Source organism: Dromaius novaehollandiae, chromosome 4, assembly GCF_036370855.1.
Source record: "Dromaius novaehollandiae isolate bDroNov1 chromosome 4, bDroNov1.hap1, whole genome shotgun sequence".
Lineage (NCBI taxonomy): Eukaryota > Metazoa > Chordata > Aves > Casuariiformes > Dromaiidae > Dromaius > Dromaius novaehollandiae.
Window position 1 is genome coordinate 12,228,936 of NC_088101.1, and position 26,189 is coordinate 12,255,124.

The following is a 26,189-nucleotide window of genomic DNA, read 5'->3' on the forward strand; positions in this document are numbered from 1 at the left end:
TCTAATGCAATTGTTTACAAGACATACCAAGTAGCTCCAAGCTTAGCTAAGGGACTCAAACTGAACAGCTGTCCAGTTGCTAACCTCCGAGATCAGATATTACAGGCTTCTTCAAAAGATGTCGTGCATCTAACATCCTCTGTCAAGATGAAATATTCTGCAGACACCTCTACAGAGCTTTGGAGGTGCCAAACGGCAGCAGCAGGAATTCTGAAATACAGCATGCCACGGTGATAAGTAACTTCCTGCTGAAATCCCACTTTCTGGAGAATGCTCTCTTCACAAGGCGAATGCATCCACCACTACGCCACCAGAATTGCAAGGCTGTGTATATGGGTGACCTCATTAAACAAAACTTTTCTGACAGAATAAGCTACAAACTGAATATTTATAGGGATGCCTTTGTTAAATATGATCATGATGTCAACAACGGTGATGTAAGAAAAGGGTTCTCTCTTCTTCTAAAGGCAGCACCAGGAACACCAGTATCAAGCTTTGTCTTGCATCACTGTATTTGTATCCTCTGCCTAACCACATATACATCTGAGTATCTGTCTCTGATAACGCCTTCTGATAGTTATTGAAGAAAAGCTGTAAAACTATCACAACAGGAAACTACAGAGAAGAGCCCATGAGAAAGTATACTTCTTAGCTCCAGACAAATAATCGTTACTTGATATCCAGGTCTATGTGGGTTAATGTCCTTGGAACATTGTTGTTTTCTTTATGTAGCTGATGTAAACAACAGATATTCACCTAACTGTTACATCTTTTCCTTCTCAGCTCAGCTCCTTGGCTTTAACCCATTACCCTACTGCAAAACTGCACACTCTTTATTCCCAGAAAACAACAGTATTTCCTTTGATTAGCCTTTAAAGTAGCACATCTTTTTTAACTGGGTGCCCTCTTTTGATACCAATAAAAAGGCTAAGCAGGAGCAACTGGTAAGTTCAATGAAGTTAACATTCAAAGTAACTTGATCATATTTCCCCTTCATTTCTAAAATCCAGATCATTTTATGCTGTAATCAACAAAGCATTGCATACCGAAAGTTTAATTTGCTTTGGGAAGGACTTACATCTGTCACTCCATTGTCTATTCTGGCTCACCATAAAAGTTTGCTTCCCTTTTCGAAGGATTAAATAACAGCATGATTATTTACTATTTTGGATTTCCACATCTCTCACTCTTTCTCAACTCTTTTATGTAAATGTATCCAAAACAAAACATTTAAAGGAAACACTGCCAGGTTAAATCTAGCCAGAAATGTATGTTGTATAAATAAAGCTTTGAAGACATAATAATTGTTAAATGTTTTGTTTGGTCATTCCAATGGAAACAGAATATTTTAAAGCAAACAACCATTTCCCAGCAGCCCAGGCAACTCCAAAAGGTCTTTGCGACTTCAAGAGAATCTGAAGTGCAAAGTCTCCTAGGAGAAAGGCGGAGCAAAACTGAAACTAGACAAGTTCACGTTGTCCAATCCAAAACAAGGCCAAAAATAAATAAATAAATAAAACCCAGCATAAAGAGCAAAACCAGGGATTACATACAATCGCAACAGAAACAGTCACAGATGTTATTTACAAGGGGTTTACCCTATCCCTCTCTGCCAAGAAAAGGCATCTTCATGGCTGCTGGAGTGCTACATTTGCTTGGGAAGCAGAAAATAATGCAGGATAAATGCTCGGAGAGCCGTGAGACTTCAAGGGAAAAGTATCACTGAGAGTTGGCTGCTCTTTCGACACCTTCCCCAGCCCAGCAGGCTTCTGCTACATCAGCTTTTACAAGCTCAGGTAAGTGAGCAGAGAGAGAGAGAGGAGACTCAGCAACGTGCAGCCCCAAACCCTAGGGACTGATCACAAGGGAAGGGAGAGGAAACCCTAGCTGAAGTCCACCAGTTCCTTACCAGAAAACCAAACTGGCTACCATTAGATACCTTTAGATAACAACCCCACCCCACCCTGGCCAGCTCTGCCAAATATTCTGGCCATTGCTCCCAAGTCCAAGCCAAAGAGGAGCAATAATTGAGCTGCGTGCTATACGTAGGCAACACCAGCAAACTCAGAGGAACTGCACTGAGGAGAACCTACCCACAAGACCTATTGCTGAAACCACCTACTTAAATCCTTCCTGCTATTATCTCCAGCAGCAGTTCCTCAAGACGACTACAGCCAGCACCCTGCATCAGAGCAAAACCCTACCGCCTCTCCATGGGGAGAAGGCAGTGTGGTGACTGAAAGTTCAATGACAAGGTCAGATCGCTTGGTGCTCTGCAAGCAACTGAAAGAGCTGGCAATGGTGCATTGTTACAGAGCATCTCAGATCCACTAACCTGCGAGAACTGCTTACGTGACCAGGCTTCCACATATAAGAGATGAAATAAGCAACTGGCCTCCAGTTTTACCAGCTTCCAGTAACTAAAATTAAAGGCATATCAGCCTAAGATGAATAGAAATAAAGGCACTGTATGAAATAAAAATGTGCAGAAACAGTATCTTCTGCCTTAGAAACTCAAACTTAAGGCTTCACCTCAACATTCTTGTAGCAACAGCAGACCACTGTCTGAGACAACATTCTGTGTATTTTATGGGACTCAGGGCATGACAGAGCACTGACAGATATGAAGGGACAGGACAGCATGTTCTGGTGGAGCATTTTAACAAAATAGTAGTACTGTCAAAGGGTGAGCTTTTAGTTTATTCTTATAAAACACCAGAATAAAATATTTCCTTTGGAGAATTTCACACATCAATTTATTAATATAAACATGTGAGGATTATCTCCATCTCTCAGAGCCTTGAACTTTTTGCCTGCATTTTCCTGCACCATCATGGTCCCATCTCACAGCTCCAATCCTTCCCCACCAAGGAAAGGACATCTTCGAGGCACCTCACCAGCCCCCTCTTCTGAGACCAGGCTGTTTAGTTACGAAGCGTCTGCAGTGGAGCCACAGAGTTGCCCTCCTGGGCACGGTTTTGCCTTCACAGTCAGTCTCATCTTTGCCAGGGAAAGGCAGCCTGGGAGGACACTAACGCTCGGTTTCCCCACTGCAGCAGAGGCAGCAGTAATATATATTCCTGCACCAGCGGTATTCCTCGGCCTATTGAGCAACTATTCCAGGTGCCACCTATGCCCTCAGAAGTAGCATTAGCTTCAACGCCTTTTCCTCCTGAAATGCATTAATACTTGATACATAGTATGGTGAGACCCAGAAGGGTGAGGACAGCAGGGTCACACTGCGGTTCAAGGTGTGCAAACACAGAAGCGAACTCTCTCTACCTGGGACATCCACTTTGGGGACACCCTCCCTGCTGCAATCTGATGGACAAAACAGGCCACCCAGGGCAGCCTGCAAACAGCCCAGTAACAGCCAAACCCACGTAAAACACAGGAACTGCAATGAGGTCAGGTTATGAGCTGATTGCTGGCTTCAATCAGGGAAAGGGAGCTTGAGCAAGAGTGGCCCCAAACAGATGCAGTCAGGCAATTTCTGACCAATTTCATGTCTCCTGTCAGAGCAGAACTGCTTCCTGCTGTCCCTCAGGGAACATTTTACAATTCCTTGCCCAAAAAGGAATTGGGATTGGGCTAGTCCAAGGCAGCCTTTGGATCCAGGACAGAATCAGAGGCAACAAGGACACACACAGCAGAAGTCAGCAGAAGACTGTATTCTCATCCTTCTCATTCTGTTCTCATCCCTCTCTCTCTCTCCCTCCTCTCCCTATCTTACTTCCCAAGGTTAAATTCTGACTTCCTCATCACATGGAGCCTTCTTACAGGGTTGATGGGGAGATTCCAAGGAATATTAATTGTTGTTTGAAATCACTTCAAAAGACCTTTTTACCCTCTTGCACTAACAGCCGAAGGAGGAAACTGGTTTGGATTTTGTACTCACATCTGCTCCCCAAATCTTTGCTCATTTCAAAAACCAATCTTAAATCAACCCTGTTTCTATTAAAAGGCTCCTACTCCACACAAGTACTCACACCCATTCCTTTCCACTTCCACACATATCTATAGCCCCGCATTCCAACTGGCAGCCAGAGGTGCCAGAAATAACCACAAGAAAGGCTGCCACGAAATCTCCAGCCAAGTTTTGAAAATCCAGGCACTTTACACAGGCATCTATGCTTAGAGTACTGTATCTGAAGTCAACCTGAACTGAGAGTCTTACAAGACTGGCGTATCGCAGATCCAATATCAAAAATGTAAGTACTTTTTTTCATGAAAAGCTGCATTGTAACAGCTGTTCTGCAAATCTGTTAGCACATACTTCCAACAGCGTTCTGACATTCCTGCCCCACTGGCGCTAGCTAATGGCTATTTTTCATTCTTAATTCTTCTCCTCCCACCACTTCGTTGTTTCCAATGACTAAGGTACAGTGAGTTTGGAAACTGGGTCAAAACGCAATTATTACATTCCCATGCTTTGGGGGTGGAGAGAAAATAAAAGGAGGAAGGATGGGAAGGGAGACAGGAGAAATACTGTTGGCTAAAAGCCAGCTGTATGTTTCTTGCATTCTTACCTCTGCTTGCAGCTTAGAGCAGCCTTGAGCCCTCTCCCAACAAGCTGTTTCCAAGGGTGTCAGGAAAGAGAAAACTTTACCCTAATGTGGTGTCTTCTGGCCAAACCCCAGCCACCCCTGCCCTTGCTCCTATGCCGGAGGACACAAGCAGGCACAACGTGCAGCTGGAACTAAGGGAAAAACCCAGAGAGGGGGGCAGCAGCTGCTGCAGAGGATGAGCTAGACTGCCTCAGCAAGCTGCCCCATGTCTCTCCTTCCCCTGGGGGCAGCAGGAGCAGCCAGCTCAGATCTCCTAGGCTCTCCCTCGGCTCTCCATGCCCACCTTTCCCCTTCTTGCGGCAGGAGTAAAGTACCCCAGTGTTCACCTTTCCCCACTCTGCTGAGAGGCATTCACTGGTCCCACACAGCTAGCACAAACAGGGTCTTCTCTAATTGACAACTAACCCATCGACTTCTTGATACATGAGCCCTGTTCCTCACTGCCTTGCATTTTGGAAAGGCACTTTCACCTTCTTATACTAGCATATTACATTCCTTTTGCAGAGATATAAATAAATGGACTCCGCATTTTTCCTCTCAACCATAAGTTTGCACTAATCAGTTATTTATTCATTGATTGCCTGAAATCAGCCTTACTAGAGGGATCTACTCCTGGTGTCATCAACTATTTCTTTGGCTGACAAAACCTAAACTGTCTTCATGTTTAAACATTTTCCACAGGAGAAGGAAAATATTTGCTGTATGTTTAGACATGCCCTTTGTTATTGTCACACTTAACACAATCGATCATACCTTATCAAATTGCTCATCTTCAGCAAGCAGATATATTGTGATGACATGTTTAGGAGGCTTTCAAATATGGAAAAGCAAATGACTCAAAGATATAATTATTCCACATTTTCTAACTAGGTCTCTCTGACAAACGTAGAGCCCATTAGACACCTTTCCCTGTCTTCCTCTTTCTCTCATTGTTCCTCATATATGCAGTTATCACAGACCAATTCCCCTTGCTGCTGCGCTCCCCAGCTTTGCTTTGCATAATTCTCGGAATATCAGTTCCAACTCTGCAGCGTTTATTGGCTCTGCTCCCAATTAATAATTACTGGTTACAATCATGTAGTTATGGCTGCAGATTAAGGCCTAAAAAAATTCAGCAGCTTCTGAGAAATACAGACAGACGTACAACCCTTCTTTTCCTAACACTGAGCACAGTTTATCTTGCTATCACAACGTTCCAGGGAGATGTTATGCCACTAATCTTAATGATTTAAACAGATCAAAAAGTTGGCTCAGCAAGACCATTTGCCACTGACAACAAACCACAACACTGATGTTATCCAAGGAGTAACTGTAATATGCTAGCACAGGCTGGACAGATCATACACAGGATAAAAATGAATTTTCATGAAATCACTCCGTAATCATCCACATAGCATCTATTAAGCAAGCAATAACACAAGACAAGATGGACAGGTTTCCACTGGATGCTTGGACTCTTTCACATGTGTTGTAGGGCACAGGATATCACAGCCACTTGAGAAGACCCAAATGCTCACTCTCGGAGGATTCTCCAGCTCCTAAGACTGCCTAGAAAGCTCTCCCGCATTAAAATAGCAGAACCTGGTGCAAAAGAGCTTGCACCTGAAATAGTCTTGTATCGATCACATCCTGTATCAACAGTGAAAACTCTGTGGAATACAAAATCTGCCACAGAGGGAAGAGAGAGAGTTAACAGTTCTGACCTGAAGTCACTGCATCCCTCCCCAGGGATCCTGAATCTCGGCAACGCTGAACAGACCTACCTCCAGTCCACCCACAGCACCACCTGCTCCATCCAGTTCTTCTAGCAAGACGGGAAACAGCGGTTCGCAACAGCTCACCTTGCTCATTCGCTCCAGCTCAATGAGTCAGAGCCCAGCAAGCACAGCCCAAGCTTGGAGGAACACTTTTTAACTTCAGGTCTGTTATGACGTTTATTTTGGCCCCCTTCTCCCCTCCCCTTGCACCCCCCCCCCCAGCGAAAGGGATCAAAATAGTCTCCCTCTGTGACATTTTGCTTCATTTGACCAACCAACTGTGGGAGCGTCTCCTTTAAAGCCATTATAAAAGTAGGTGAGAACAGCAATGCCGACCAGCATCGGGGTGAGGGAAAGGTAGGGGCAACATCCCGAACACCAAACCTTTCTGCTGCCAGCAAAGAGAGAGTGGGGTCCACAACAAACAGGAATATCCCACTACTACAATTTGCCTAGCGTATCCCTTATGCGTAAGCTGAGCCCTTCACTTAGTGACATTGAAACTAATACGAGTCAGCTATCTGTCCGTGGTCCAAACTTCCCATCTTGGGGCTGACTAGAGCGAGTTTGGCCTTCTTTCCAGCCTCTGGGCAGGAGGCTGGGAGGCCTTCTCCAAGCACGTGAACTTTCACCCCACTCACCTCATTTAATCCCTTTTCCCAGCTACTGCTCCTCGAAACACCTTCCCTCAGCAAGTCAGCTAAACTTATTTGCACCTAAGCCCTTTCCAACTCCTGCCTTGGCACCCCACCTTCTCACAGCTGCACACACACGTAAGCACGCGGGCACAGAACACAACTGCAGTCGGCTTCGTGCTGCCGAAAAGCATAAGCAGTCATGTTCTCTGCCGTGCCGAGAAGGCAGAGCTGAGACCAGCTACGAACAAATACCAGCTCACACCTGCCACTGAAAAGGAAAGAAAAAAGGGAAGCGGTAGAGTTGGAATGGAGAGCCAGGAGGATTAAGCTTGCTACTCCTCTTGCTGGGGAAAGAAGAAGTGGCTCGTGGGCCATTCTGCCCATGAGTAACCACCAACCCGCAGTCCTGACCCGTTCCTCCCTGGTAGCGTACAGCAACCATACTACGTCCTCAGGGCCTTCACACAGGCAAATTTTAACAGTGGGGCCAGGCCTGCTTGGCCACCTCCAGCTGCCCGCTGCATTAGGCAACTACTTCTGTCTAAAACCAGCCCTTTGCACACGTTTGGGTGCTAGGAGAAAGGCAGAAAGCGCCTTCATGTCCAAGGGGCAAGCAAGAGCACAGGGCCTTCTCCTAATTTCATGATTTACACAAGCATTGAAGTTCTCTGCCCTCTCTGGGTTCGTTGACGAACTACACCATGCTCTTCCCTACTTGGTAAAGATGACGACACTACTTTCCCTACTGCTACTGACACTCATACTTGCCTTCATCAGGAACTGGTCTCAAAAGCCAGGACTTAACTACCCTCTCGAAACATCTTTCTGAGGTGTGCCCCACACAAAAATTGTATTACAGGTGCTCCGATAGGACTCTCTAAGTATACTCTAAGTACACTAACTCCCCACAGTCAACTCGCACAGAATGGGAGATACACCTCACTTCCAGTTCTACCTAAATCCATCAGCTACCTTACTTAGCAAAGACTTCTCTGGGTAGACAAGTGAATAAAGCACATCAGCTTTCCTTTCAATGCAAGAGAAAATACAAACCAAGGAAAGCTGTTCCCCCTCCATTTCTGACACAGCAAGTCTTCTGGAAATTATTCATCTCCAGCATGAATCAACTCAGACAATGTATGACTGCAGTACTTTTTTAAGGTTGCTGTAAGCAAGCAGAGCTGGGGTAACAACTATAGCGTTTGGATATTATTGTACGGACCTTGCCAGCATGCTGCTCTGACTGAAACCCTGCTGTGCTGTACAAAGATAGAGTTAGAGACAGTCTCCACTCCATAATGTTTAGTATCTAAGTAGACTAGGCACACCAAAAGGTGCTTTACAGATATAAGTGGAAAGAATAATTAACTTCTTCACTTGTCATCTGTGGTAAGGATGGAAGGACACCCGCTTCAGCCCCACTTCAGTGCCTTACCCAGTTTCCTCTCCAATATGTAAAACTTCGGTTCCAGCAATGGAAACTCACTATTAACCTCCAGTTAGGTGTCAGAAAAGATTTTCCTTCGATAATTAACTTTTCACAACACTTACTTTTTCTTGTGACTTTTTTCTGGGAGTTTTGGGGAGTAGAGAGAACAAGTTCTAAAACCAAAGAGCTTTGATTTAAAGAATGGTAAAAAGTAACAAAAATAACATTCACAGCAATAGCACATCAGCTGTGTAATGCAGAAAACATTTCCTGTTTTTTGACCCCTGAGGTTAACCAGTGGTTGGGGTCCTGTGAGTAGTTTCTACAGGAAGATAAACATTTATCTGATTTGAACACCGTGATACAAGACCTTTTATTTACAGAGCCACACAATGCATTGTTTCCCTCGACAGTGGCAGAATCAAACAAAAGGAGATAGCTTTTGTGCTTGCAGCTTCAAGCATCTTTCAGGCAGCAGCTGACACAGAAAAGTTAGCCTTCTCATCCTCACAGCGCCACCCTATCCATCTCCAAGCTTGTCTTTTTCTGACTGCTTTCTCTCTCAGTTGCTCTGGTACTTATGCTGTCTCTCTCATGTGTAGACAACTGTCTCAATCCTCCCATTACCCCATTTCTGTGGTTTGTTAGACCAGCTGCCATGTACGTCCTCTGAGCGGTTCCAGCTCCCCTTCAAGCCTGGATGCAAAGCAGTAGACTCCCAGCAGCATTTCTTATGTCTCGAAGCCTAGTTATACAGCGGAGCTTAACAGGCACTTTACAGTTACTTCAAACGTAAGGCAGCTCTTAACATGCATTGCCTTCAACAAGGTTTCTCCCAGCCCCATTACTACATCTTCCAACTTGAAGCTCTCTGAGTAACCAGCCAAACTTAGCAGCGTAAGAATAAATGAGCAATAGAAGTTGTGGTGCCAAAACCCAGCAAGCCTGGCTTTAGGGAGCGTCGTAGCAGAACAGTAACTCCACAGCCATATGGAACAAAGCAGCAGACTGCACAAGCTCACTCTACTGATGCAACGTTTTCAGCGTTTTATGGAACAATGTTTATGACTGAATAGATACCATCTATTCTCCCGCAGCCAACTCAGATACCATGTGCTCTAATGTATTCTCATTTACAAAACAGAAACATGTCTGTGTTTTCATTCTTGGTCCAAATGAAGTTGGTACTGCCAAATTATCTGTTAACATACAAATCTGATGCACCTGAATGTGTAACCACAGCCTGATTCCTAGCCTGTCAGGTTATTCTTTTTATTATTATTATTAGGAAAGCTGGAATGGCACCCTTACATTAACTTTTACTTAGGAAGAAAGCCAAAACAGTACTGTTACCAGTCCAAGAACAGCTAATAAAGAACTGTTCCATTCAAATGTAAAAGAAAGAAAGAGAGACTGAAAAAGCATAATAGAAGAATACAGGGCAAAATTCACTAGTTATCTCCCCTTTAAGACATAACAGAGAGTAATGATTTAGGTAGGTTTGAAAAAAACTTACTTGTTGATATCATTAAAACTCTGCTTGGAAGAGTTAATATTCCAAATTCAGTCTGCAGCCATCACAGAAACCAAGAGAATTTGTAATGCTTTGACTCCATGGAAATTAATACCAGGTAGGGCAGGGTGCTTTAAAACAAACAAAGCTATTTTTAACTGCATTTTAAAATGTACATTTCTGCCTGCTACCGCGGGAACAGAAGCAAGTTACAGGGCATACTGGAGCACACTGTGGCATTGAACACTGAGGATGTGTCTTTAAAGATAAATCACGGAAGGAGATACAAAGGTTAAGTGAAAGCCAATTCCTTCTCCCGCAAGCGTGCTTTGTAGCGCAGGACATAGAAAACCTGCCACTGCTGAAGCTGGGAATCCACCAAGCACCAGGAGATAGGTGTAAGGCTGAGGCAGGAATACACACTCTGGAGGAGGCAGTCGATCATGGAAAGGTGTTTTTGAAAGCCAAAGCAGAACTGCTTGCATAGCAGTTCCCCTCCTGTCTCTTACGTAAATTTTAGACATTGCTACCAGTTTCTCTGCTGTACCTACAAGTGCCAGGAAGAGAAGAGGCCCCAAGCACTCTTTTTCCAAGACACACAGCTGGTTCCCCCCATTTCAGCTGCCAGCATAGAGCCACTATCAGCCACAGCAGACCCAAGGAAATACAGTCCTCAGTCTCTCTCTTGGTTACTCCCTTTGCGAATTGCTTCTTTCCACTCCATTCAGGGTCAGGGTCCCTCGCTCCCACCCTGCGGATATGTCTCCCTTGCACCACAAGAACTACTGGAGACAGCGGCTGGTTGCTTCCGCCCAGAGGCCTGCCCAGCTCCTGGGCGATGGCAGGGCTAGCCTCTAGTCCCCATGCTGTGCCCATCTTCAGGCTCCCTTCTCCCAGGCCTTCTTCGGGAAGAGGGCAGGAAGCTCTTTGCACCACTCCTTCTTGCCAAACCTCTGGGCACCCTACCAGAGGAGGTCTGACCTCTCTCACAGAGATGACAGGGCAGAGTCAGACCCACTGCTCAAGCCTCTCCAGCCCAGCTTACTAGCTTTTGCTACATGTCGGTACTGCCTGCAAAATCCCTACCTAGAACATGGGGAAACGTCACATTCTCCCGGAAAAATCCCAGTCCAGTCCCAAATACATTTGTTTTTAGGCATTTCCAAAAAAAGTAAAAACAAACAAACAAAAACCCTCCTGTCTTCCCCACTCGTTACAATTGTTGATGTAGCACTAAGAATCACTTTAAATGCATCATTAAACCTGTATGTTTTACAATCATTAATTTATATACACCCTGTCTAGAATGAAGATTTGTACTGTGCGGTTTCTGAACATATTTTATTCATCTGACTTTCAGTTGCTATTAAGGAAAAAGATTGTCGAGAGCTCTCACGAGGGCCTGACACTGTTCCTGCTGGGTCAGGAGCAGTTCAACTTAAAGTGACTTCAGAGGGTGCGGAGTTAGGCCAACAGGCAGTACTCTGATGCCTCCTCTGCGTCCATCACCACAGTGAAGAAGGTGCAAGGTTAGGCATGGGGAGGAGAGAAAGCAGGGATGCGACTCCCCTAACACCCCTGAATTAATACTGGTGAGGAAAGGAGGGGAAAATAGTATTCAAAAAAATGAACAGAAGAGGAAAAGGGTACCGGCCCCAGCCTTTCAGAAACAGCAAAACCCCCATAGGCTATAGGGACTGCTCTAGTTCCCATTAGGGTCAGACATCTGCAACTCGTATTTATAGAAGGGTGTTGTCCTCACCGCACTGGCTCTTGTATTATATTGCACGCATTGCTTCCCTCTGCTTCCATTACCTCAGATTACATGCAGGCAGTGCAACGTGATGCACCGAGGAAAATGACACTGTCCCCAGCTAGTGTGCTACCAGCTCGCTGCCATTTATTCCTCTCAAATCCTGTGTAGAGATGACAAGCTGCTTACAAAAGTGTCATGTAGCAGGGGAAGGCAGAAGAGCCTACTGGCTAGGGCACTGACCTGGAACACAAGAAATGTGGATTTTATTCCTGTCAATGGCACTATCTTGCTAAATGACTTCAGAAATGTCATTTTGTTGCCTGTGGCCTGAGTTTCCTGGTCTGTAAAACAGGGATAAAGATCCTAAACTCCTTTTATAACGTACTTTGAGAACCACAGAAGAAAGGAATTCATTTATGTGGATTATTAATAGAAAGGAAGTACACTAACTTGCCCCTCTCCTTTGTTTTACCAGTGAGACCAGGATTTCACTCACACGTCCTGCTTGAACTTCAGAAAATACTATTGACTTGCGCAGAAGTCCTGGTACAGTTTAACTTTTCTATACCTCAAATTCCACATACATGAAGCAAGGAAAACTGCCTTCTAGGAGAGTCTGAAACTTTATCTACACAAAGGATGCAGAGACCCAGGAGTGAGAGATAGTATCCTCAGCTGTGCATATCAGCGATTCTGGCAGGAAAGTTGTGCATATCCTTAAAAATGCAGGTTTATTTCCTGGAAAGCTGAAAGTTATTTTCCAATTTACGAACTCAAAGCTTCTAAAATGAACCCTTCAAGGATTTTTTCTGTTAACATTTTTCCCTCCTTGCTTTGTTATTAGAATGCTTGAAGAGTCTGAGGCACTTAGTAAACAAAATTAAAAACTTGTTTCTTTAAGTAGCTTTGAAAATCTAAAAGCAAAAAGCTTTATATTTGTCAGCATATTATTGTCATCACAGATTTTGAACAAGCTACAGTTGACAGCAGATAAACAACTTCACAGACTAATACATCGAGTTAAAAATATCAAAACTCAGGTTTTGAAAACCTTTGAGCTAGTTTTTATTTTTTTTTTAAGGAGGAAGAGGAAGGTACTAGTTTAAAGAAATCAACTTTGCAGACACAGGTCTCTGGCTGTCAAGGAGGCAGTAAATGTATTATTATCATTTGCTGGTGTTTAAGTAGGACTGCCCTAGCTGAACTCATAGTACTGTTGTGCCTTTAGTGGAAGAATCCCTGCCTTGAGGAGCTTACAGACAAATTAAGCCTCAACACGCAAGAAGGGAAACAAAGACAAGAAGGGATAAAACAATGGGCCCTTTGTCACGTATAAGTAGCTGGACCGTTTCAAAAAAGAGCTCAGATCCCCTCATTTTTTCTTCGATCAGTATTCTGACCCTCAGACCACACTGCCAAGTACCTGAGAAAATTCTTTCAGCTCCTGAAAGCTCTTTTGACTTCTGTCACTCCTCTGGTATTTCTATTTATCTTTTGCTGTTCCCTCTTTGACACATTACAAACTGTGAAATAAAATAAGCACTAACAGCAACAGAGATACGCCATCCAGTTCTGTACTTGCAGAATGATTTTTAAGGGGCTTTCTTTCTGATGGGGAGTCCTGCATATAGAAGAGATGCAGGAGACCTACAGCTAACCATATTACAATGCATAATATCCCAGGCCTGTATTTCACATGATAACACACCATTCACTCCTGTTGCTAATGCTACAAGAGGTATGTAAGGGCACACTGTTTAAGCAGATAATTTTGGGAGGCCTTTTTATGTAACAGGTTTCTAAGGCTTATTTCACACTCAGGGAACAAGGCTATTAGAGATGATTCATACTCTTGTGCGATCAGAAATTAGCTAGCAATTCCTGCTTTGTTAACTACTTTGCCATATTCCCAAATATTAGCAGAATACTTACAGGTTCATGTATTGCAGCACTTCTTTGTGCATTGCTTTGTCAGAGAGCCTTGTGGTTAGATTGCCACATCTAAATGTCCATGACCTCCCTGATGTAGAGACAGATGTCATTTTGTGTTTCAGTTGCAAAGATGCATCAAACTGCAGAGAGCTTGTATCATTCATTTGGAGCAAAGAGAAGTCACTTACATTCAAACTGAGATTTTTCAAGACTAAGAAATGTAAACATCTAAACCCCATTTAAACACGTATCAAATCTCTCCCCCATTTCTGGGGTTCAGTAGACTTTTGTTATCGAATATGAAAAACAGAAGATCTGTGTTATTAAGCAAGTAGTACTTTCCCATCAGTGTCATTGGTCTTCTCCCATTTGCCCTTTACCAAGCACAATGGGATTTGACCACTGCTTGAACAGCGCTCTGTTCTCTTCTGCCAGCTGCTGGCACAGAAGTGGGATAAGAAAGCCCACATCTTGCTAGCACTCCTGAAAAAATCCCTCTTTCCAGCTCTTTCAGCCTTACTGTAAAGCCAGAAGTATAAAAAGCCTTTCAGACCACCAAGGTGATCTTCTAAGGAAGGCCTTTGCTAAGAGGGCCTTAGCATTGGATATAGAGGTGCAGGGGGAAGGAGAACAGGGACATAGAAGTAACCTGCAAGTGCTGGCTTTCCTTTTCAAGCTGATGTAAGAGAACTGGTAATACTTCATCAAAGCCGCAGGCCTCACTGCTTTTTCCAGTGTCAGTGACTTTGCCTGCTCAGTCCTCATGCCTCAGAGAATGGATGGAAACTTCCAAGTTGGTCAGACCATGGAGATCACTTGCATTGATATTCTCCCCATAATTAAGCATGGGACATATGTCATTACGCATGAAAAGCTGGACAGAAACAGTACCTTCTGGGCTGTAGATTCTTAGCAAGTCTCATGTCTTTTGGATACCTCGCTCCTATCAAATTCCCTTGGTGCTCTATACCCAAGTATAATTCTTTTCTGTCTTCATTTCCTCTTCCCTCCCAACTAGATGCACCAAGTTTCACTTTATCCTTGCTGTTACGATTTTTTTTAAATATCCTTAAAAAGTATTGCAGGAGGTACCGCAGGATCTAATTAAAAGTGATTATAATTAGGTATGTAGTAGTAGTTCTTACACATGAGCAATCAACTAAAAATGCCAAAACCCAAAACATAAGGGAAGTTATTTGTGATGCAGAGACATAAAAAGGCGGCTTCTTTTCTGAGCTGATACCCAGTTGTCACATTTATTTGTAGAATTGTCACTAAAACAGTTAGATGTTACGTGCCACAAATATCACTGGCTGAAACAGCCCAGATGCTGAAAATAGGTTGCATTTTTCTAAAGCCAAGGAACTTCACCACTGCTACTTTCAGTCCGACTGCACATTGTTAAAAGGTCACCAAAACTAAGAACTCCAAAATGGACCCTATAGTTCTTTTTAACAGGGTCTTTCCCCTTTCTCATGTTGAAAAGCAGTGAAATTTAACTCAGTTTAACAGGTATTATCTTTGAGTCTGAGCTGACACCCAGCAAAGTAAGTGGGGCAATTCACTTCTCCCAATATCACCTGAAATTCTTTGCTAACTCAGACAAGCATCACTGTTGAAAAACCTGACACAGCCTTTTTTAAACTAATCAACCAGAGAGTTCAGATTACTCCCTCTTATTTGAGTTTGAGTGGCAAGGCATTTTCAGTGGTGATTTTGTGGCTGACTGGACAATCCTCTCTCTTTTGGCAGTCTGCCCAAGTCTCCATTTGTTGACCTTGAGATCATGCTACAAAGCTTGTGGGATGGAATGAGGTGCCTCTGGAAGAAGGACAGGAATAGGCAGTTAGGCAACCAGGGAGCACTGCTGCACGCATGAATGGTTTATCTTATGTTTGATCCCTTGTGCAAAGGGAAGACAAGAATGAACATCATAAACCTGCCTAAATAAATGAATGAAATAACCAGCAGGACTCTTGGGTGATCTGAGGAATTAAGATAACTCTATTGTCACCTGGCTGCTCTGCCACAGTGAAAAATTTACATCACTAAAAGCAGGATAAAAAACATTAAAACAGCAATCATCTTTTTAACGTGAAGAACAACCTACCTAAATAGCAAGCTGGAATAAAGTAAGAAAAATAATTTTAAATTTTGGGGCAAAAAAAAAAATCTGCCATAAATATTTTTGCGGGAATATTCCCTGGGGAAGCTCTTCAGAGTCTTTTGTGTATGAAGAAGGAGAAATCCTTTTGGTAAGACAGGATGGCACAAGAAAGTGCTGCACGTGAAGATTCCTACAAGAACTTTTGTCAACATTACAATTAGGACATCTATTCCTTCCTGCCCACATAGCTGTAAGGCTATGCCATCCTCTCTTTCCCTCCATCTTCAAAGTTCTTTTTCTGCCTCTGCTTTGCTCTCTGGCACATGGCATTTCTTCTGAGACTGCCCTCCAAGCCAAGAACATCCTTCCCCAGATCTCTACCATCCTTCAGCTATATACCTTTCTTGATCTCTTGAATGAGTTACGCAGTGTTTATCCACCATTTGATGTGCTCTGATTGTATCATAGTAACAGACAATAGTTTATGGTAGATATTGTGTAAACCCTCTGAAACAGAACATGTCTGAGAGTCCTGCTGGTTTCTTGGGTACAGTTATACCCTCCAAAACAATAACCCCAGTCAACAAGTTATCTTCATTATATGCTAAACTTAGAGCAGTTGAATATCATTTCTTTAAGTTCACTGGTTTTACTGAATACCAGGAAGCAGTAAGAATGCATTACAACCATTGCAACATATGTAATTTTATCTACGACATTGATACACGCATGCTGGCAAATCAGAGCAGTCAGAACACAACTACAAGACAACTATACAAAGTAAAATCTAAATATGCTTGCCACATTCCTTTTTCTAAATACATTTGCAATACGTTTGTAAATACACTTTGTAACTAAAAACTTGAGATTAGGATTCAGTAGAGCTTCTGAGTGTACAGAGCCTTTAAAGAAAGTATGTTCAAACAGATTAACAAAAACCCCCAAAGCAGTCCAGCAAACATAACTAATCTGCCCTGTCCCTAGATAATTCAAGGAAAACTGCATCATTGCCACCTATACTCAGCCTTCACACTGAGATTGGTAACTAGAGGCAAATTGCTAATCTTCTGTTTCTCAGCATCTCTGACACAGGTCAAGCCCTCTCAAAACCTGCCACAAATTGTTCTTATGAAGTACAGTACAATTAACCTGAAATACTAGCAGAGTTTTATAAGCACAGAGAGTGGCAGGTAAAAAAAGTCATTTCAGAAGGGAATTAAGTTTGCTGGAGCAGGGTGGGATGATTCTTGCTTTTTAGAGAGAGCAAGTTCCCTCAGTCACTCAATCATACTGCCCCATTCTGCAAGTGGAGCGCTGCAACTGTTCTGTGAGCTATCGACAGCGATCCCACATACTATAGAACGTACTAGCCCTGTAGATATCCTCTCCCACATGCTACAAAGTCACCCAAAACTAACCAGAGTTCTTTTTAAAAAGGAAAAAAAATTCTGGGCAACTCTTTGAAAGTCTTCTTTCATCCCAGTCATTCCTCTGCATATCTATTTCCCATCTTGTACGAAGTATCAGGCAGACCTTATAAGACAAGTAGGTTTTAGTTAAATCTGAGAGATGATTTCTCTCAAAGCTCCAAGCAGAAACAGGAAGCACGATTTATGATGGGACAGCCCTTTTCTCCTTTGAATCAGTTTGAACAGGCCTACTGTCATCACCGAATGTCATAAACATTAACTAACTCAGTCTTGCTACACCCCTCAAGTAGCTCAACTTCTCCAAAGGTAGAGCCTGCAACAGCCTGCCTATGTAGCTGAAGGCACTCTATTAGGGAAAAGCACTGAACACAGCTCCTGAGGACTTAAGGAAAAGAGATTGCATAGGTCTTATCCTGATTCCAATGGCATAACCCTGGAGTCACAATCCTATAGAGATGACTGCATTGCAGCTATATAAATTCCTCCAGTTACATCCCAGACTGCTGCAGTTTTCTTAGCTGCTGACATAGCTTTAGTGCACCTCCCCAGAGTAGGCTGCATTCTAGGGGCAAGCAGAAATTTCAGACTTTTCTAACCAAAGTAGCCAGGTAGGTATAATACTTAAAGGCATGTTTAACATCCAAGTTTATTTTGTGACCCAGCATTCCGGGAAGTGTTAAAAAAACCTGTTTTGGCTTTATATAGGAAAGTGTCTCAAGCTGCAAAAGTATCCAGATTTTATATGGTTTTATAACCTTTGATGGTAAATTCCCACCACCTAGAGAACATATTCCATCATATTCCATCTTCCTCAGCAGCTGAAACATGTTCTCCCTAATCCTTGCATGAGTCTCTGCTCACAGGAGTAGTCCCAGTATCTCTTCTGCAGGGTCTAGGAGGAACCCTAAGCTTGGGCTTCATAATCCAGCATTCTCTCTTTTTTTGAAAAGACCGGCTTACGTCTGCCTCTGCCGACTTGCTTCTCCCTCTGCCTACTCAGGGCAGATGTGATCTGGAAAAAGAAAAAGCTACTTCTTCTATTCAGGGTTTAACCTTTTCCTGTCTGCCTTGATCTGGACGGCTCCAAATATTCCATCCAGTACTGTGGAAACACATTCGTATCCACCACAGCTCATCCCCTGTGTTGTTCTGATACACTTGCCCGCCCTGCTCCAAAACTCTTCCTTCCCTAAGAATACACTACCCACCACTCTCAGCAGCAGCCCATTCCTATTCAGTCACCCGTCCCAATGTAGTGTCCATCATCTGCGTAGTGTCAGACAAGGAAACTTAACACATAAACTAGCAGTGATACGCGGCATCCGATCACCCCATCCTCTTTTCACTGAGCACTGTATCTCCCCCACTTTCCATTCCTAAATAATACATCAATGGTGACTTAATGAAGGAGACAGGAAGACAACGACAGTTTTTCAACCCTAACAGGCTGCGACTTCTACTCCAACTCAATGCTTTAAAGCTTCTGCTGTCATTGTGCACACCCGCTTTAAGTGCTGCTCCCAGGGTCTGAAATCAGATCAAAAACTCACTCGACCTGGGATGTGAAAAAGCAAGCTTTTCTTTTTATGCTCTGGCATCCTATCAGAAACATGAATAACATAAATTTGGCAGTATAGGAGACAGAAAAAAAGTACATCCCTGACTTGACTGATCATTCCTGTAGTGGCTCTTTAAAAGTCCACATGACTTTTCTCAGTAAACAGGTAACAGACACTGGGTACTTTGAGCAAGATTACACATTTGCTCACAACCACAGTTACATTACCTGTCTCTGTTAACAGCTGCAGGCATGACAGCAATTGTATTGTGGACCAAGTATAAAAAGTGACAGGGAAACTGGCATCACCACAGAAAGAACTCAGAGGTACAGACGTGCACCCTACCCATACACGCACCATATGGACAAACTGCAGAATCCCAGTCCTACTGACCTACACCTTGATTTACAGTATGATACTGCAGAAGGTGTGACCAAAAACCTGTTCTAATCACCTGGCCCCGGTGATAACAACAGCCAAATAGCCATTGATGTCCTCAGCTCCAGAAGGATTAACTTCATTAGTAGAAAGTTTTATTGCACTCATATACTATGTCCCAACTGGTCTGAGCCCACTGAGGACAGAGGTAACAAAACCTTTACTATCACAATTTTCTGGCTCTGCAGCTATTTGGATTAAAAACTAAAAGGCAAAACAAGAACAACCAAAAGATTTCTAAAATTTAAGCTCTCTTCCAGCTTACACAGTTCTTTATTTTCTTCCACTTTTCTTGTTTCCAACTGCAGAAGTAAAGATTTTGTAATCATAGCTTGCATTAGAATAGTCTGCTGTCACTTTACTGGCTTGAGTAGCTCACTAACTTCTAAACATACTGTCTATATTTCAAGTGAAAATGTATTCAGTGTTTTAAATTAATTTCCAGATTAGCTGCAAATACTTTAAAACAGAAGAACCAACATAATAACCACAGATATATACTTATCCATTTAATTTTTTTTTAAGCTTGCACTCTTTTCAGTGTAAGGTTATTGATGAGATACTGGATTTCTTTTTTCCTTTAGCATGAATTAGCATGCAAAGCATGAAGTTCCTACTTCCAACCACTCACAAATAACGCCTAAGATGTCTATGTCCAGTGCATCATAATATTTTATAATATGCAATACCCTCCCAAAACAATATTTAAACCCAACAATATTTACAATTTAATTCCTTATAAGGCATCATGCTGCTCTCTCAAGTAGAACATACAAAGACATACTGGACCTCAGATTTGGTCACCCACCAAGAAAAATAACCCCTCTCAACTACTCTGAGGAGCAGGAAGGCAAAGAAACCAGAACACTGGGGCCTAGTCCCACCTCCCCTAGTCCCTGCTCCCTCTGCAGGGCCGCACAGTGGGGCGGGGGCAGGTGTTTGCAGCCAGGGTAAGGGTCAGAGTGAAACTGCTCTTTTTGGCAACAGTGTAATCTGAGATCAGTAACAACCCATTCCCCTCCCATCTTTCCTACTACCATCTCAGGTTATCACAGAGGGGAAGGAGAGGCAGTAAGTGTTCAGACGTGCTAACTCCATTTTATGGGAGGAGTCACTGAGTCTCTGTTCATGTAAATAAATACTTGACATTTATAGAACAGTAGGGACCAAAAACAGGTTCTCTGACACATACTAAAAATAAACACTGTGGTTCCATCTCTGTTATCAGACATACCTGATCTGAGTCTCAGCAGGGTCCACTTAGCTAAGCAAGCAATATCAAACCTCAGGACGATGGAGCTCTCATGACCTTTATTGTGCGTTTTTTTTTTTTAAATCAAAAACATCAAAAAATGGTGTTTCTTGGAAGCTCAGTCTCTGCCTTAATTTCTCTCACCGAAAGAAGATTCAGTTTTTCCTTTTAACCGTTTATTTTTTCAGGGGTCAGCCCTTGCCAGGTGTTTCATATTACGACTTTTTACACAAAAATAGAGGCTGACACAATGAAAGACGACAAAAGGAAGACTCTGAAAGCACTGCAGTTAGTAGTACTAGCTAACTCTGCATAGGAGTTTCCCTAAAGTCTCTTGGTCACTTTCACAGTCCACAGATGCAGAACCTCAAAGCCCAGTAAATACTTGCTCTGAGTGTGTTAATGACCCCTCACTTCCTACATAATTTAAACAGTCATCCTGAACAGATTCAAACCTTTGAACCAACAAATACACAAGGAAATGAGTTTTCTTCTCCATTGAACACAGGTAAAAACTAGCACAGAAATCCAATTCCATTGCCAAGGATACGCTGGCTACATTGGCCTTCTTATCAAAAGACTTGACTCTGAAGCCCAAAAGCAACTATTAGAAGAGACACTTTTCCAAGCAAGCAATTGCATATCTGTGCAAAGGGCCTTTTAGATACCTGTTTTTCCACACTGTAAGAATAAAAAGCAAGTATATTCAAAGCCTTCAGCAGGCTGAAAATGAAGCCCACCACAGATGCATCACTTTTTGATAAATTATGCTCTATCTGAAAGCTCCGTACAAGGATCCACCATCCGCTTGGCAAAGATGCTTGAGGCGGAAGGGAAAGGTGTTCCCAACACGCCTCTAGGATTGAAAACAAATCACCAGAGAGAGAGCTATGCCCCAAATACTCATCTCCACGTAGCCTGTCTCAGCCCCAGCTATCCCCAGTGGGAGATGGCTGTCCAAACCAGCTGTCCCTGGAGAAGGCGTGGGGCTGCCCCCGTCCCCACCTCTCGCCCTTCAGCACCACGGCCAGCGCCCGGAGGCCAAGGTCGGGCCAGGCAGCCCCAGCCCCAGCCCCAGCCCGACGCGCCGCCGCCCGGCCGGCCGCGGGCGCACCGGGAGGGAGGCAGCTCCACTGCACTGCTGCCAGGGAGCGGGCAGAGTTAAGGCTATTTCGGTGCTGGGCATCTGAAGCGTTCCTGTGTGAACTGTCCGCTTGTAAAATGAAGTTACAGACACTGTAACTTGTAAACATTGAAGTTAACATCAGGATGGTTTACCTCATCTTAGAATCTTAAGTTATGGAGTTTCCTAGACTTGTTTGCGGTTTAGTTTAAACGTACTAAAGGTTGTGTTAAAGGTTGAATTGGATTTAATAGGCCTACAATATTTATAGACCCTGGAATAAATTTGTATTTATTACAGATCCTAGGCCTTTCATATGTATGTGCCAACAGCTCCACTTAATGACAAACATTATCAACATTTAAATGGGAAGAATTATGACTACTGAAGTTAATAAATCAAAATTATTACATTAAATTTTAGGCTTCTTTCAGTTTTAATGAGATTTTAGATTATTCTGTAGGTTGCAAAGTTTGGGACTTCTATATTTTTATTTATTATCAAGTTTATTTACTTGAACTACAAAAGAAGAAATTATAGTTGCTAAATATAACTTTGCAAAGAGGGCACTCTTAAATGCAATTGGCCATAAGTTAATCAACACAATTGCAGGGAAATTCTCATAGTGCTACAGGTTTGGTGAGAATACCATGCATGATGCTTAAAGACAGTTAAGCCTGTATTTATACACCAGTCCCATCTTATGCTCAGAAAAAGAGCAGTTATCATGTCTTCATCACATACATAAATTCAAAGTTAACTCCGGACTGGGTTAAAAACAGAGAGCAAAACTAGCCATTAGCATTGAAAGTCACTTTGGCAACTATACTTTTATATTCTGCCTCTATATTTTGTGTTGCATGTCCATATTGGAAGATACTGATTTATGAGAAGCAACCTCCCGCATGGTGCTTTGTCCTTCCTAGCCCATCCTATTGCTAATTCCAACTCTTTCCCTGAAACATGAGCTAATCCTGCAGTCAAGCTCAGCAAGTAAGCAATAACTTTGGACGGAAGTGTTTTCTTGTATGCAGCTTACGGTGCAGAGACTCCTGCCTTAACTACGCTCTTTTGTGCCCAGACTTAGCAGAACTAGATTCCTGGCTGTGCCATTTCTGCTCACACTTTGCCCAGGTGTTTAATAATTTGAGAGAGCAAGTTCAGCACCTGGAAAAGTAGAGGAAAGCCTGTTCTACATAGGCACCAGATCCAGGGACCCCTGCCTGGCAACTATCCCTATCCAGCACGGTTGGCATCGCACCACCTTGCCTTACTCAGGAAAAGTATGTTGTCTGCCTGTGCATCAGCTCTTCCCAACCCAGTGCCTCAGTAACAGCTGTCAGTGGCTCTTCCCACCTACGAGGCAGATTGCTGTGCTGATGGCATGACTATCTAATGATAGGCACTCACATTTTGCAAGCTGTTGGAATCCCACAACACAACTATAATAAGCACAGGGCATGACTAAACCTGAAATGCTGTCTACTTGTCAGTGGCATTGCTCCATAACCCATATGTGTTTAAGAACACCCAAAAAAAAAAAAGTGTGACCCACATCCTCTTTCAGTTCCTTACCTCTCCGCCACCAGCACATCTTCACCCACACAGCTCTGTCTAGTCAGCAACCCAAGTGGCTTTGGGAAGCCTTCTTGCACAGCACTGAAGCCCCGCCTGCCGAGGCAGGGAAATATAATATGCAGGCCCATCACCAGTGAATCTTGATGCAGGCTGGAGGAGAAGGGACAGGAGCAGGAAGAGGAAAGCAGGTTTACTTTCTCAGTGCTATCTTTCATGTACCGAGTTCGAACTTAGCTAAACATGAGATGACTTGAAATACTGTCACTAGAAGCGACAGTTGAGCTCATCGCTAACAGCCGATCCCGCCCTAATGTGAATTTGGCATTCCTGCTTGGCAGAGCAGAATCTTTATTATCCCATTGCCACTCTGAACACACCACATTTAAATCCTGTTCCCATAGCCGCTTTAAGGTACTCTCTCTTGTAGCTTGACACACTGACTTCATCTGCAAGGTCACACAGGCATAGCGATAGGAACACATGCAGCCAAGATTTCTCATTTGAGAAAGGAACACCCCAAACCAGTCAATAAGTAACAAAACAAGACTGCTCACATCAATAAACATTCCCTTTCTTAAGGAGTGAAATAAGCCACGTTTGCTCCCAAGCAACACCTAGCAGGCCAAGTAGCTGGCAGCACACTCCAAAAAGCAGAGAGAGTGACAAGCTTTCACCATCTAATCATTTAGTTGCAGGTATATTATCAGCCCTCTGGCTATTGTTAGTACCTAATAGCTTTCCTAAATCTTTGCACAGACACGAATGAGGAAAGCTTCAAGTAATCAGAGTCAGGAATTTTTAAAAAGAAATGCCAGAACTGTGAGCTGAAAGGGCAGAGTTAGCACAAACTCAGATTTAGCACAAACATCCTCGACAGCTTTTGCAGAGAAAACAAAGTAGTGGAAGCATGACTGCATCTGATGCACTCTATCTCAGGCAATGAGCTAGTCCTCGGTTCACGCAGTGAACGCTTAGCCCTCAGTATTCTCAGGTTTCAAAAACACTATTTGGATTCAAGTCATTTGCAAATAGTTAGTGTAAACTGGTGGCGAAAAAGCATTAAACTGGGCAAGCTGATTGTTAAACCAAGTCATTCGACACCGTGATTTCGCAACCCAGAGGCCTCCGTGTTCTGTATCCTAACAGTTTTCACAAAAAGTGGTGCTGAAACACGCACACACCTGTGTGTGCGCATAAATAAACAGATTCATGCTCTTTTATACGAGAACTGCAACAAAATGAAGGAAGAAACTGTTTCTTTGTGAAGTGGCATGTAGTTTATTAAAACTGGACTTGAAAGCAGTCTGGTTCTAATCTCTTCCTCTGCTAGAACTCCGTGCCTCAAACTTATATATATTAGGTCATAAACATTATTCAACTTTTCCTTTTAACCTCCTAATCAGGCAGACAACTAGCAACAGCCCTACTTTAACAGACAGAAAAAGGCAGATACACAGAAGTAATGTGGCATATCTAAGCTCAACAAAGCCCAAAGGTCAGGTCAAATCACACACTCAGTTCACTACTATTTTTTTTAAACATCAAAACATCAATAGGCTTTGAAGACAGTACATCATCTTCATTACTAGTAATGAAGAAGTCAGACCCTTTAAAACACCTCAGATCATGCACCTGAAAGCACAAAAAGTCTTGATCAATAGTTTTGTCACAGTGCCAGAGCGAACTAAACTTTGGAAACCTTCCACTCAGAAGCACTTTCCTCCAGGACAAAGGCTTCAGATCATCACCTAGATCCAAATATTATCACATGATCTTCTCACTTTGAACCTTGACTCCTTGCTATCCCTATTCCTAACAGTGTTTACCTCAGCAGATCTGAGACTCAAACTCTGCAATTCAATCCTCCAGGGCAAAAACACAAATAAAGTCTGACCATACAAGTCTTTACAAAGCACAGTACCATGCTTCTCTGAAATGCTGCTGCCTTAGTAACTAGATAGACTGTACATGTACGTAGCTCTTCTTTCAGACTTACTACTCCTTACCTCTGGAAGAGTCTGTCTGTAGACTCTCTTCCACAGTGCACGCATACACACGCTCACTCGTGTTCTCTGTGACAAACCGTCTTCTTTAAACAACTTCTGACTTCTTCCTTTTTAACTCTTCATTGTTCTTCTGGTCTCCAGGCGCACACCTTTCTCCAAATAAAACGTACAACTTCATCAAAGACAGCTGTTTAGAACAATTCCTTACCTATTGCCTTCCTAACTCGGGCTGGTGATCCAGCTTGGTAGCGTGGCTTTCTTCTTGCCCGCCCTTCCATAGCCTTTATTAATATGGCTGACAACAGGAAACATGACTAGCCCAGGCTGCTTTAACTTTACCTTCTTGTCTAGGTGACTTTCTTTTTTTTTAATATATAAAATCTTATTATGTTATTACATATCACTGCTACGCCTGTCAGTTTTCAATCCCCAATTTATTACCTTATAAAAACAGTATTTTTCTACTGGAATTCCTTAATATCTTAGACCATTTACCTAAAATATAAAAGTCTCTAAATACCAGACCTCTCTCTAATACCTCTCAAATACCAGTGTTTTGACGAAGGCCAACCATACGACAACAGCTCCACCCAGTGGCTCCTCCTTCAGCCAATATTTTGAGGAACTGCTAGGAATTCTGCGCACCTCAGTATTTATTGGGTATGCACCTTGGGAGGTTTGGCATGGAGAGGATTTCTCAGAAGTAACGAGGTACTTGAACTCCCACTGTTTCAGTGATGTGGGTTCATTCCCTGGAAAAGTAGGGCTTGATTGCCAACGGGGATCACCCCAAACACCACAGATGACCACAAATGCTGTCCACTTCTGAAGTTTTAGGACCCTAGTTTTCAGACAACGGCAAGATTTCTTGTCATAGATATCCGTTGTATTTTCTCGGGTCGCTTAGACCTTCAAACTATTACTAATGTAGGTCTTCAAAAAAACATCCCATAACTAAGAGCAAGCATGCTTCCTCAGCAGTCTCCACGCTCTGCTTTGAAGGCAGAGAAGTGCATACAAGTCAGTGACAGTGGTGTCTAACGTTCATTGTGAAAAATACTAGGAATAACCAGGCAGTGTAGTCAAACGCTTATGAGCTACCT

At 43.0% G+C, this 26,189-nt stretch overlaps 1 protein-coding gene across 1 annotated transcript in view; it reads right to left on the minus strand.

Moving 5' to 3' along the window:
* The window catches only part of SLC4A4 (solute carrier family 4 member 4), a 229,217-nt gene extending 204,112 nt beyond the window's left edge, over nt 1-25,105 (minus strand). Inside the window, exon 1 of the mRNA XM_064510424.1 lies at nt 25,087-25,105. The gene's annotated coding sequence lies outside the window, so the exon portion shown is untranslated. The remainder of the gene's footprint in view (nt 1-25,086) is intronic.
* Between the last annotated feature and the right edge of the window lie 1,084 nt (nt 25,106-26,189).